Here is a 13,082-nt window from a genome sequence, read left to right on the forward strand (position 1 = left end):
ACTATAACAGAAGAGCATAGAGCTATAATATAGTAGTTTCGTCGATTCGAGGATAGGAACAAAAGCTTCCACTTTCCTAATATTGTTAGGGACGGACGGACGGAATGAGTGAGAGGACTATATATGAATGATGGTGGATGCAAGCAAGGCAAACGCAAAAGGCGCACACAAAATGGTTAGGGTTCTGTCTGCCTGCGCGTTGTGCAAGGATGCACTAAAGTGGTGACTCACCCTTGGGGTAAGTTTGGAGTATTTAGAGACTATGTACTTTCATATACATCTATTATAGATACATATTTTTGTGATCAGTGTGGGGGGATGATGCGTGGCATAGGTTCGGGGAGCCCCCACCATCAGAACCAGGACCAGAAGGGTGAGAGGTTCAGAATCAGTATAGTGGTAGCTATAGAGACGTCGATAAGGGTAGTTAGTGTATTTTCTAGCTGATGTATGTAAATCTCGCCATTAGTGTAGAAAACGTTGAAAACGGGGTTGATTCTAAATTGTATCACGGTGTATAGCGATTTGTTTCTAGTTCGGCTTTTTGGACTATAGTTAAAAGCATAATATGTATTGGCACTCTGATGGTTTGATGTTTTTGTTGTAGTTGCTGTTTTGGGAGCTTATAAGTGGTTATATAGATTTTCACTTTTCTTTGAAATTCACTTGTTAGACTTAACTACAATTTAGAACTAAACAGCGTATCCAATAACACAAAGTAGACTGTAGACATATTCATTCAAAAACTTATTGTACATTTTGAAAAAAAAAATATTATTATTTTTTTATTAAGCATGTGGAACACTTTACATTAACTTTATTTGACAGCTGTCAAACATGGAATTACATCTAACAAGAAATTGACTCTTTTTACTTTTTTATTCTGAGAAGTAGAATATCTGCATAGAGCCATTTATATCCATACATGTACATTTTATTTTTCTGTCAAATGTATTCCAGTTTTTGAACATAAATATGACAGTTGAATTTTCTGTATATTATAATGAAGATCAACCATCCCTGAGTACTCGCACACAGGAATGGCTGAGAGTTGTAAGTCACAAGGCCCTAGTTCTTAACGGACTGTTGCCCCACTAAATTTATTTTGCTATTGAAGATCAACGATTTAATATTAAAATGTTTGAACGCTTCTTTAAATGTCAATTTTTGTTGATCCGGAAACATCTATGAATCGATATTTGACGTTGTTTCCCTCTGATTAGAAATGAAAATTATATACTGATTGATCGAAAATCACACAAAGAATTTTTTTTTAAAATGAAAAGTGTGATTGCGCCTTTATTTTTCTCTAAAAATTTATTTTTCTCTAAAAATGTATTTTTCTCTTTAAGGGGCCAGTTATAGCTATCATTGGATTCGATCGGGAAAAATCTTTGAATCGATATTTGACGTTGTTTCCCTTTGATAAGAAATGAAAATTATTTACTGATTGATCCGAAATCACACAAAGATTTTTTGTTTAAGAATAAAAAGTGTAATTGCGCATTTATTTTTCTCTCTTTCTATTTTCCGTCCGGAAAATCATTTTCCTGAACAACTGATACTTTTATGCCCAAAGGTGAAACGAATCATTCCACTGATTTGTGATTCAATTTCACACAATTCCAATGGCAGATTTCTGTCAGTACAAATTTTTCGGTAAATTTCAATCAGGAAACTTTTTTTAATGACAGACATTTTTAATGATAGCTATAAACGACCTGTCAAAAATAAATTCCAATATTTGTTTTCAATGATAAAACCCAATGACAGCTATAACTGTCGTCTTAAAGACGGTTTTCACATTGGACTTTTTTGTATAGAGACTGAACTTGACATTTGACATATTTTGAAAAAAAACCAAAACAGGGTTGCCTCATATTACTGTCTCTTTTTGAGCATATGTGCAGAAGAAAAAAAGAGACAACAATAATTATGAACCATCAAAATGGCTGCGTTCAATCTCAGATAGGAACATATGTTATCCGGATTTATCTTTGCTAGTGTACAACGTGTAACAAAGTATCTGCTCCAAATAGTAGGGCTATCAAAAAATAGATCCAAAACGTCTGATATGTGGCTATCTGACAATACAGTTGACTCAACATTTGGTTGAATTTAAAAGCTCATTAAAATTGATTTAAACATTTAACATTTTTTAGGAAAAAATAATGAATGATATTATTTGAATTAATATATGAATAAGTTTTATAAAAACGAATGATGAAGAAATTGTTTGACATTGATCGCAGCCAAATTGAAAATTCTGTAATATGTATGTATTTGATTAAATGTCAAGTAAGTTTGGGCACAATCATTTTTAAACCATGAAACTGGCATTATAGTATTCTTAAATTTCTTCTCAAGTGTACACGTTGTATTCTACTCTTTTTTCCATTTCACCAATTTCTCTTGCTCTTATCACAAACACGCTTCAGCTTCGGCTTCACCTGACGTTTACGAGTTCAGCCATAGGAATTCAATTCATGCTATCACAATGGAGATTCGACCTCAAGTTTCGTTTGACAATCGTAAGGAAAATAACGTAATGTGACTCCAAACGGAAGCTCTAGTTCAACATCTGCTTTGTCTGACAGCTCAACAGCTGCAAAAAAATGTCAACAAACAAAATATTTGCTCTTTGGTGGGATGAAATAATAGAAATGTCATTGAAAGCAACCTCGAAGCAGGCCGACCGTAACCCAGCCGAAGCTGAAGCGTGTTTGTGATTCAGCCATTAATGATTTAAAATGTCTTCTTCAATTTTCCACTTTTTTTTGAAACGTCAAATATAATGCCCCTTGCTAACGTCAGTTTTTAAATTTGACCAATTAGAGCCTCTGAATCCAAATGCATGAATGTTCCATTCCTGAAATTAAATTGAAGTTAAATAAAACACATATATGTAAGCCAAAACGTATTCTAAATAAATTGGCCCAACAGTCCTTTGCGAACTAGGGCCTAGTGACTTACAACTCTCAACCATTCCTGTGTGCGAGTACTGTTGTCAGGGATGGAGGGGACCTACAGTTTATTTGCCGAATCCGAACGGCTAATTTGAGAAAGCACTTTTTCATGACAAGAGTTACTCTTGGAGAATTTGTCAATTCCTCGCAAGAGGCAGTACCCGTGAAAAGACTTTAGATGGCATAGGCAGGGATCGAACCCAAGACCTCTGGCATGACAGTCCAACGCACTAACCATCACGCCACGGGTACTACAGTATTCTATTTATTCTAAAATTGTTTCTTTATGTTATGAAATCTTAAGTTATAAATATAAATTTTTCAAGGTATTGATTGTATAACTAATATGTTAAAGAGCTAAATTAAAAAAAAATAATTTTGACATATTCACATCTATATTTCTGAATTGTCCAGCTGTCAAAATAAATCACTTTTATTGACATTTAGTTATCAGATGACAGCTATTGCACATAAGTTCTGGAGTGTCTTTATACATATTTGACAATAATATTTAGTTTGCTCTCAATGGATAACTTCAGATAATGTTGCATTCTTTGAACATTAATTTTTGGTACTTAGTTTATTTATCAAATGTCAATAATTTTAAATTTGGAACATTACTTTATTAACCTCTAACTTTATAGTTGATCAAAGCGAAATCCTGCTTAAGTGTTTTTTGTGATCCAAAAATTAATTTTTACATTTCATTCCCAGTGATATTTTATCTTGTAAAATAATAGTTGGCATCACTTTAACTTTTTCATTAAAAACAGGGTTTCTACATCAATATGTTTATTTAAATGAAAATTAAATAGTTTTATAATTAATGGAAGTGTTTAGCAAAATAAATATAGTGCAATAAATTCTATATTTGACAAAATACGTAGGCACCATTTGTCTTTTAAAAAAAGAACAACAAAATCATCGTTGAACAAAATGATGGATGGGCAACTCCGATCTAAACGTCAAATAATATAATTTAAATATGATGATCTAAACTCTTTTATTTTCTAAATTTGATCTAGATTGAATCATTGTAAAAATAAAAAGTTGCTATTCCTTACAAAAAAGCTACAATTCCATCATAATGTTAAAATAAATTATACCAATTCTTTTCCCATTTAAAAAGGATTAGGAACTCTATAGGGTTTTATATATGAAACAAAACATGAAAGAGAATTGTGTAGACGAAAATGCATCACAGAGTAATAAAGTTCAGCTTTCAGTTGTATGAAAAAACATGATCACCTGTCAGGTAGATTTTTCCTGATTGACTTTCCTGTCAACTTTTCAATAAAGTTCAGCTTTTAGTTGTATGAAAAAACATGATCAGCTGTTAGGAAGATTTTTCTTGATTAACGTTTTGCTTAAAGTGGGCAAGTTAAGTGAACACACGGGACTTCATTTTGAGTCAACTTCATTCTTTGAACGTACATTTTGACAAAAGCAACTAATTAGTTTTTCAAGTGTCATAAATTTTAAACTCAGAACTATACTTCACTAGCTTCTCTCTTAAGTTGGTCACTCAAAAACTACTAAAACATAATTAGCTACAAAATACTCCTCAGGAAAGTTACAATGCCCACTCGAAATATTACTTACATATTTCTTTTCCAATCAAATACGATTTTGCAGAAAAGAAATAAATCACATTGTAATAAAGTTCAGCTTTCAGTTGAATGAAAAAAATGTATTAGCTGTCATTTTGACACAAGTAGGCTAGACTTGATAGAGAGATTTTTCTTGATTAACTTTTCTGTCAATTTTTCAATAAAGTTACCTCAATTGGTAGGAATTTTATTTGCAGATACCGGAAAATTTCTTTTCCTTAATGTGGGCAGGTTCAGTCAACACACGGGACTTCATTTTCAGTTAACTTCATCCTTTGAATGTTTATTTTGACAAAAGCAACTAATTAGTTTTTCAAGTGTCATAAATTTCAAACTCAGAACTTTACTTCACCAACCTCTAACTTCAGTCGGTCGTGCAAAAACTACTCAAAACATAATTAGCTTCAAAACACTCCTCAGGAAAGCTACTTTCAAAATATTACTTATGTATGTATGTATGTTCTTTTAAAATCAAATAAAATTTTGCAAAAAAATAAATAAATCACATTGTAATAAAGTTCAGCTTCCAGTTGAATGAAAAATTATGATTAGCTGTCATTTTGACACAAGTAGACTTGACTTAATAGAGAGATTTTTCTTGACTGACTTTTCAGGCAACGTCCCAATAAAGTTGCCTTAATTAAAAGAAGACAGTTTTTTGGCTGCTGACCAATCAGATTCTAGAAACTTGCCTTTAAAGTCATTCCCAATGAGGGATATCTTAAAAGTCAATATTTCGCGTTGATCTTGATTTTGATCTTGATCTTAAAAACACATTTATTGGCTTATGACATCTCTCCTACTGACGGGTAACTGTCAAACATAAAGAAGCTAGCGTATCAAAATTACTAATACATTTTGGATGAAGTTCTTTTCCAGTTCGCCTTTTCAAAAAAATATCAAGAACTAAAGAACCACAATTAACATTCCTTCCTATACCCACTCTCCTTCTTTAAGATTGCAAGAAACTATAAATAAAATCCATAAATCAATATTTTCCCTCGTCTAGACCCCAACAAAAGAATCCTTGAAGAAACCTTTATTATTGTTCCATATAAGCAAAGTTCATCGGATCCTTAAATCGTCCAAAAACTTCAAACCACCCAAAATTTGAATTTCCTTAATTCCACACTTTACGAGTAAATATTCAACCCAAAATGGAATACAACAGCGGAAAACAGAACAGAGAACCCCACGTCGAAAACGACGAACGACGACGATGATACGGATGATAATAACGACAACGAGAATGACGACGACGACGACATACACCCTTCAGCCATTTATCCATCCCTTTTGCTTTTCATTCACAAATTTAGCTTGAAGCCGTCTCGTCGTCGTTGTTGTCGTCGTAGTCGTCGCCACTACCACCGCTGCTACTTCTGCTGCTAAACTGAACTGAACTCATCGACAATCTGTCCCGGCCGGTCGGTGGTGGTGGCGACGATGATGGCGGTGTGGTATATCTCGTCGATGCAATGCTCAACGATATTCTGTATCTTCTTCACCTGAACTTCTACACTCGAGCCACCTCAAAAACACCTCTCTTAATACAACCCCAATTGAATGTACCACCTCCAGATACGACCATCATTTGACGAGCCCTACATATGGCCTACCTGATGATGTCTACCTGGAAGTTTCTGGGTTTCTGGAGCACAGCCGCTAAGTGCAATCACACTGCTGTGCCATGCTATTCCATGCCATGCCCTGCCACATTGGCATTGGCATCACAGAGACTAGGACGCACTTTTGTTTTGGGGTAGAGTGTTCTGTTGCTCCAGCTCCCTCGCATTTTCTATATATATATGTAGCATCCGCACCGCACCGCACAAAACCTACTACCTACCTCTTCTCATCGCATCGCATCGCCCAGACGTCACCCGCTGCGCCCACTACCATTCTGCTGCTGCTTCTACTGGTGCTGGTGCTGGTGCTGCTGTTGCTCGCCATTAGCAGGGATGAGAATTCTTTCCATACTTTGGGGTTATTTCCTACTATGATGACGATGACGATGGCGATGGTGATGGGTTTTTGCTATTGCTTCTGCTACACCATCAGTCGGTTTGGTGCTGTTCTGGAGCATGAGGGTGGTCCTCGCGTTGAGGAAAGGATAAAGGCAGACAGGCTGTGAAAATAAAAATACGTTTGGAGATTTTTTTTCATTATTTCTTTCTCATTCTTCCACTTATGTGTGCTCCGGCTTTTCCCTCCCTTCGCCCTTCTCTTTGTTCACCCTTCTTTTTCTTCTTGGTCCCTCTGCTCCCTGGAATGTTCGGTACGAAGGGCTAGGGCTATAACCAGGACAGGAGGTCCTTATAGCTGTATTATTGTGGTGGATTTTCTGTTGTGGTTTGGTTTGGTGTTGATGGAGGTATGAAAATAAAAAAATACACAAAAGAACAACGACAACGACAACGAATACGACGATTACGACGACGACGACGGCGACGGCGTTGAGGATGATGATGACGATGAGAATGACGACGACCTCGACGATGAGGACGATGTCAATGACATTGACATTAAACTAGGTCGAGGACAAGGACACACACGGCGAAGCAAAGCAAAGCAAAGCAAAGCGAAGCGAATGCCATGCCGTATAAACTGAATATACCGGTTCTCTGGCTGGCTGCAATCACACCCTCGAAAAAGGATGAACACTTGAAAAACAGGCGAGCTCAAGAGTGGGTGATGTTGGGTTGGATTGGAAAGTGTGGGACTACTATAGGTATAACTCTGACTGGGAACTGGGCGTGCGAGAGCAATCGGAACTCTTGGTCTGGTTCAGGTTTTGGTTCTGGTTCTGGTGGATGGCTGATGGTGCGATGGCGCTTCTGTTCCTGCTCCTTCACACATAATTTCGGCAATGGGCCTGAGCCATTTAAGGGGTGTGTGATGTGTTGTGTATTTATGGTGATGGTGGACGGCGAAGCGAGGCACAGCGGTGAGGTGGGCTTTGGGCTATGTATGAATGGCAGTGGGGTTGGTTTCCTTTTTTTTTTTGGATTTCTCGGAAAATCGTTGGTCGACCTTGTCGTCTCTGGGCAAACATAGACTGTTGATAGCTGGAAATCGGGTGGAATCCGTCGTGTAGTGTGGAAGTTTGGTTTTTTGTATATGCTTAAACTTTTCGATTCAACACCGGGTATCAGGGCAATGTTTATATCGTTATCGTCCTCACTTTGTATATGCTTAAACGTAGGTTATCGTAGGTATCCTATAGATGTCTAGATATGTGCATCTACCTACCTATGCTCCCTGAAGTGAGCAATGCGTGTATCACGGGTGAGTAGGTAGGTAGGTAGGTACATAAGTTTCAGAGGACTTAAATGCAACGAGTGTATAATTGACGTAAGTGAATTAAATGGAATTGGAGTTGGATGCGGCCGATGTGGCGTATGAGTAATATAAATACGATATGACACGAGAGTATTATTTAAGGATTTTTGGTGATGATAATCATGAGTTGAATTTTATTATGTTAATAAAATATACAACAATGAGTGATGGTTGATTTATTTAAATGCATTTATGTGTATGTATATTCCTTTTATTTATATTTGGGTCCATTCAACAGTTGATATTAAATTATGACATATCAAATTGTCATATTTATAAATTTGAGTTGTTTTGTTGTTCATAAGGAAATAAGGATGCACAATTATTTAATGTGTATTTAATTAATTAATTTGTAGTGTTCAAGGTTATAATAAATTGGTGTCAAATGAATGATATATTAAACTGAAAAACATATGAGAGTGTTGCCATCTTTAAAGATGAATTGGATCAAAAAAGAGGCTGGGATGCGATTTGTCTTGCTTAAAAGTTTGTAGGTTTTTGTGTTGGGTTAAGAAGATTGTCAGTTGAATTATTCTTAAAAATTTAAAATTACCAACTATATTTTTAATATAAAAAAAAGGTTTAGTTTGAAAATCTAGTTTTGTTAAATAGAGAACAAATTTTTACCAATTTTAGTAGCATTGTGTCGTATTAGGACACTGTCTAATAGGAAAGCACACCACGAGACTAAGCGTATTCTCAAATGAATTTTCAGAAGCGGTATGGACGAGGAAGAGGAAGAAACGGTTCTTCATCTTCTCTGCATATGCCCTGCTCTGGCTCGAAAACGCAAGAATTACCTAGGAGAATTCTTCTTTAACGATCTAAACGATCTAAATCATATCGGTATAATCAGCCTCTCACGTTTCGTAAGGAACTCAAGCTGGTTCCATTGAGCTTAGGAGGAAGCCTCAAGATTCATGTGGTTTCACAATGGGCCATTAAACTAGCCTAAGTGTGACCGTTTCCATTTTGGACAGCCACTATAACCTAACGTAACCTAGTAGCATTTCTTATTTTTTTTTTATAAATTGGATTAATGAAATTAATTTGAGAGATATCACGAACCGAACTTCAATTTTTACCACATTCTGCGTAGTTTTTATTTCTTGTAGTTTTTATTTCCTTATGAAAAAATGGACTGTTGGAATTTTATAAAAAAGCTAACTGAATGCGGAAAGAAATATTCTCTGTAAATTAAAAAAAAGTGTGAAGATAAAATTTTTAATTACTGAAAGTAAATTTTAACCAAGTTTTAGTAATGTTTTTTTTTGTTAAGTTTTAATTCTTTGTAAAACATTTACATTCTTTCTCAAACATTTACTGAATGTTGACAACAATACTTTTAAAAAGATAAAAGTAGTTCTAAGCCAACATCTCAAAGTTTAAAAAACGATATTTGAGTCGAAAATCGATTTTTACAAACTTTCATAATTTTGTTTGTTTAGGTTTTTATTTTTTTGTAAGAAAACTGATAATTCCATTTTTCTTACAATTTTTTCAAATGTTTAAAACGGCATTTCTTATAAGTTAAATTTAGTTGGAAGCCATAATCTCAAATTTTGGAAAAGATATTTAAGTCAAAAATTATTTTTTACCAAATTTTGATAAATTTTCTTTAAAGTTTTTTTTTTTTTTGTAAAAAAAAGTTCGATTAGATTTTTCTCAAAATTTTACTGAATGTTGACAACAATATTTTTAAAAGATAAAAGTAGTTTAAAGCCAATATCTCAAAGTTTTGAAAAGATATTTGAGTAGAAAATCAATTTTTACCAACTTTCAAAAAATCTGTTTGTTCAGTTTTTTTATTTTTTGTAAAAAAAACCGGTCAATTTGATTTTTCTCAAAATTTTTCTGAATGTTGAAAACAATATTTTATTAGTTGAAATTAGTTGGAAGTCATTATCTTAAGTTTTTGAAAAGATTTTTGAGTCGAAAATCAATTTTTACCAATTTTTTTTAAGTTTTTATTTGTTGTACAAAATTTTAAATTTTTCTCAAAATCTTCCTATATGGGAAGTTAATTAATTGGGTGGTGCAACGGTCCGTTCAGGAGAGGAGCCTAGTGACTTACATTTCTCAACCATTTGCTGTGTGTGAGAACTGTTACCAGGGATGGAGGAGACCTACGGTTTTAAGCCGAATCCGAACGGCTAATTTGAGAAAGAATTTTTCATAACAAGAATTACTCTTCGAGGATTTGTCAATTCCTTGCAAGAGGCAGTACCCGTGATGGTACTTTTAGATGGCATAGGCAGGTATCGAACCCAAGACCTCTGGTATGACAGGCCAAAGCACTAACCATCATGACACGGGTACTACTTTCTGTTTTAATTATAGAGGATAATATTGTTAACATAGACTTTTGTAGATTGCTATCCCGTTGGTTGTAGTTTTAGTTTAAATTTTAGTTTTATAGTTATATTTGCCATTAAAGAATATTGTTCGCCTTGAACAAGCGAGCCGAAATAAATGATAAATATTAGATAAATCTCTATGAATAGTACTTTAAATATTCCTTAAATTGTATGTATATTTATTAAGTTGACAAAAAAAAAAGATTGTGAGCGAAATTGTCTCAATAAAGATAACTTGAACTTGAAATTTAAAAAAAACGCTATATTTATTTGAAATCTTTACTATAGTGCTTGAGATATGGATGCCAAAAAAAGATTCCTGAAGGTACACACGCACACATATACAAATGTACATCAATCTAAAAATCTTTGATTTAGATTCTAGAGAGTAGAGACCATTAAATGTCCAGATATATCCAAAATTTCAATTCCACAAATCTAATATTTCCAGAACGAGTCAATATTTTGTATATAAGCACTAAATAACTGCATACTAAAAATATTTTAAAAATAGTGTTTATAAGTAATTAAGTAAGTAATTAATTTATTTATAAATATTTTAATACAGTTTGAGTAAACAAAACGAATTTTATTAAGCTATGGCATAGCCGTCAGCTCATATAATAAAATTTAAATGAATTGATTTAAATAAATTCAGTCATTAAGAGATTTCTATGCTTGTAAATTAAATTGAAAAAAACAGTACCATAATTTATAATTTACATAATTTTATAATTCTATTGTTTCTTCCATTGAAAAACTAAGTCTTAACATTGAGCAAATGTGTATAAAATGGAAGCAGTCTTTTCATTATCTAGTGATCCTTTCATGTTGCATAGGGAACAGAATTGCTGGAAATATTCGTTGTATGCACTGCCATTTCAGGTTAGGAGCTCACATCTGAATTTGAATATTAACGATATTTCGTTATAGCTGAAAGTGTTTTCAAAATAATAATATATTTAAAAGGTTATGATATAGTTGTATGTAAATTATTCTGCTCTCAGACTGCTCAGCCTTTGCTACTAATTTTTCTTAAGCAAAGTCTTCGTGTTTTTGAATTATCTTGTAAAGCTGCTCCTTAAGTTGAATCAGTTTATTCAAATCAAATTGAATAACTTCTCCACAACTATCGCCAATATTTTTCAACCCACCAGTCCTTATTCCGCATTTCATAAAGAAGCAAAGGAGTATTTTCTTTGTGAAACGAGTATCTGAATGTGAAGCAACTTTAAAGATGAAGTCGGTCTGCATCTCAAGGGTGTTGGTAAACAGTTTTGCAATCCCCTTTTCTAAATAAATTGCTTGGTTAGGTGTTCCATTTGGCAGATTAAAAAGTTTGTTTATGAAATTTCTTTGGAGCTTCAAATTCATTCGTTCCCCAAACTTGTGCCGCATAGCAAAGAGATGTTTTAACAACACATTACATTTTAGTTTGAGAAAATATTTCTGCATGTCCTATTCAGCAAGCTTTACGAAGACTTCGCCTTTTCAATTAGATGATTTTTGAAATTCATCGTTTTCAATTTCAATTTCACGACCAAATAATTGTAATCTTTAGCGATTTCAAGACGATGGCCATTGTAGAACCTTTGCACAGTTTAAAAGAAAGCTTACTGAACAGAAATTTCAACATATAGTTTGACATCCTTAATCTGAAATCAAACTTCTGTAAAAGTTTGTTCTGCAAAAAATTTCTTCACAACATTTTTTCAACTTTCATTCAAGATAATATTGTATTATATATTTGGTCTTTTTTTCTTGTCTAAGTTGTCCTATATACCTGTAAAAAATCAAATTAGTTTTTACTGTGTAAGTGACAAGTCTGAAATCTGTCATCTCAAAATGTAAAGCTTTAAGACAAAAAACTGACATTTGTTGTTCTTTTTAAAGATATTTTCTCTACATAATGAAAAATATGATCATTCTTAAAAGATATCAAAACTATCCAAGAAACTGACTCTCAAAAAATTCTCAGATTTTTAACAACATTCCTTCCGCTAAAAATTAAAGAATTTCCCTACGCATGTGTCATTGATGCTATTTTTTAAAACTTAATGTTTTCTTACTATATAGTTCCAAAGAACTACGCATAATGTTTTTGTCTTAAATTCTAAAAATACCTTGAAAATGCAAATAAGGCTATCCTCTCTCTCCATGTTGCTCTAAGGCTATAGCCAACATTTTTGAATACTCTTTCAAAGCTCAAGTCAAGTGCAATATGCGAACATTTTTGTATAAAACAAACCACATATCTATCTTGAAATTCTACTTAACAGTCATCATAACAACAAAAACAACAACAAAACCTCAAAGAAAACGTCTTTAAGAGAAACACCTGTCTGATGATGTCTCAACCTCAAAACTATACCTTTACAAACCTCAACCTATCTTACCTACAAATCACGGCTTTAGAGTCTCTTATTACACGACGACGACCTAATCCCATCTTTTCAATACCTGTTCGCTTCATTCTGACTCTGAACTGCTGGAGTGCTGGTAGATGGCTGTGGGAAGAAATGAAAGTAACACATCATAACAGTTCTTCGTGGTTTGTACTTACTTACACACTTTTTAGCCTCCATCTCCATCTCCAGAGGTTTTGTTTACAAAAATCTTCTTCGACACTAAACCAGGTGAGTTTAAAGTGAAAAAAGAAAGAAAGAAAATGAAATAACAAAACAGAAGTTAAAAGAAAATAACAAAAGAAAAACCACTCAACAAAGCAAAAGAGTACAAAATTATAAGAGATACTTTTTATTTCCAAGAAAGATACATTACAAGAAATGATACAAATCAGGTTATGA

General features: G+C 33.6%; 1 protein-coding gene across 3 annotated transcripts in view; it reads left to right on the forward strand.

Annotated features, from left to right (window-relative positions):
• LOC129941300 (protein O-mannosyltransferase 1) overlaps window positions 1-13,082 on the forward strand; it is a 51,636-nt gene that overhangs the window by 13,962 nt on the left and 24,592 nt on the right. The window contains exon 1 of one of the 3 annotated variants that reach the window (XM_056049897.1): window positions 153-238. The exons of 1 other annotated variant lie outside the window; for it this stretch is intronic. The gene's annotated coding sequence lies outside the window, so the exon portion shown is untranslated. Of the gene's footprint in view, window positions 1-152; window positions 239-12,805; window positions 12,912-13,082 lie in introns of those variants that run through there. One more of the 3 variants, XM_056049895.1, reaches the window with a different exon arrangement.

The sequence above is a fragment of the Eupeodes corollae genome, chromosome 1 (genome assembly GCF_945859685.1).
Source record: "Eupeodes corollae chromosome 1, idEupCoro1.1, whole genome shotgun sequence".
Taxonomy (NCBI): Eukaryota; Metazoa; Arthropoda; class Insecta; order Diptera; family Syrphidae; genus Eupeodes; species Eupeodes corollae.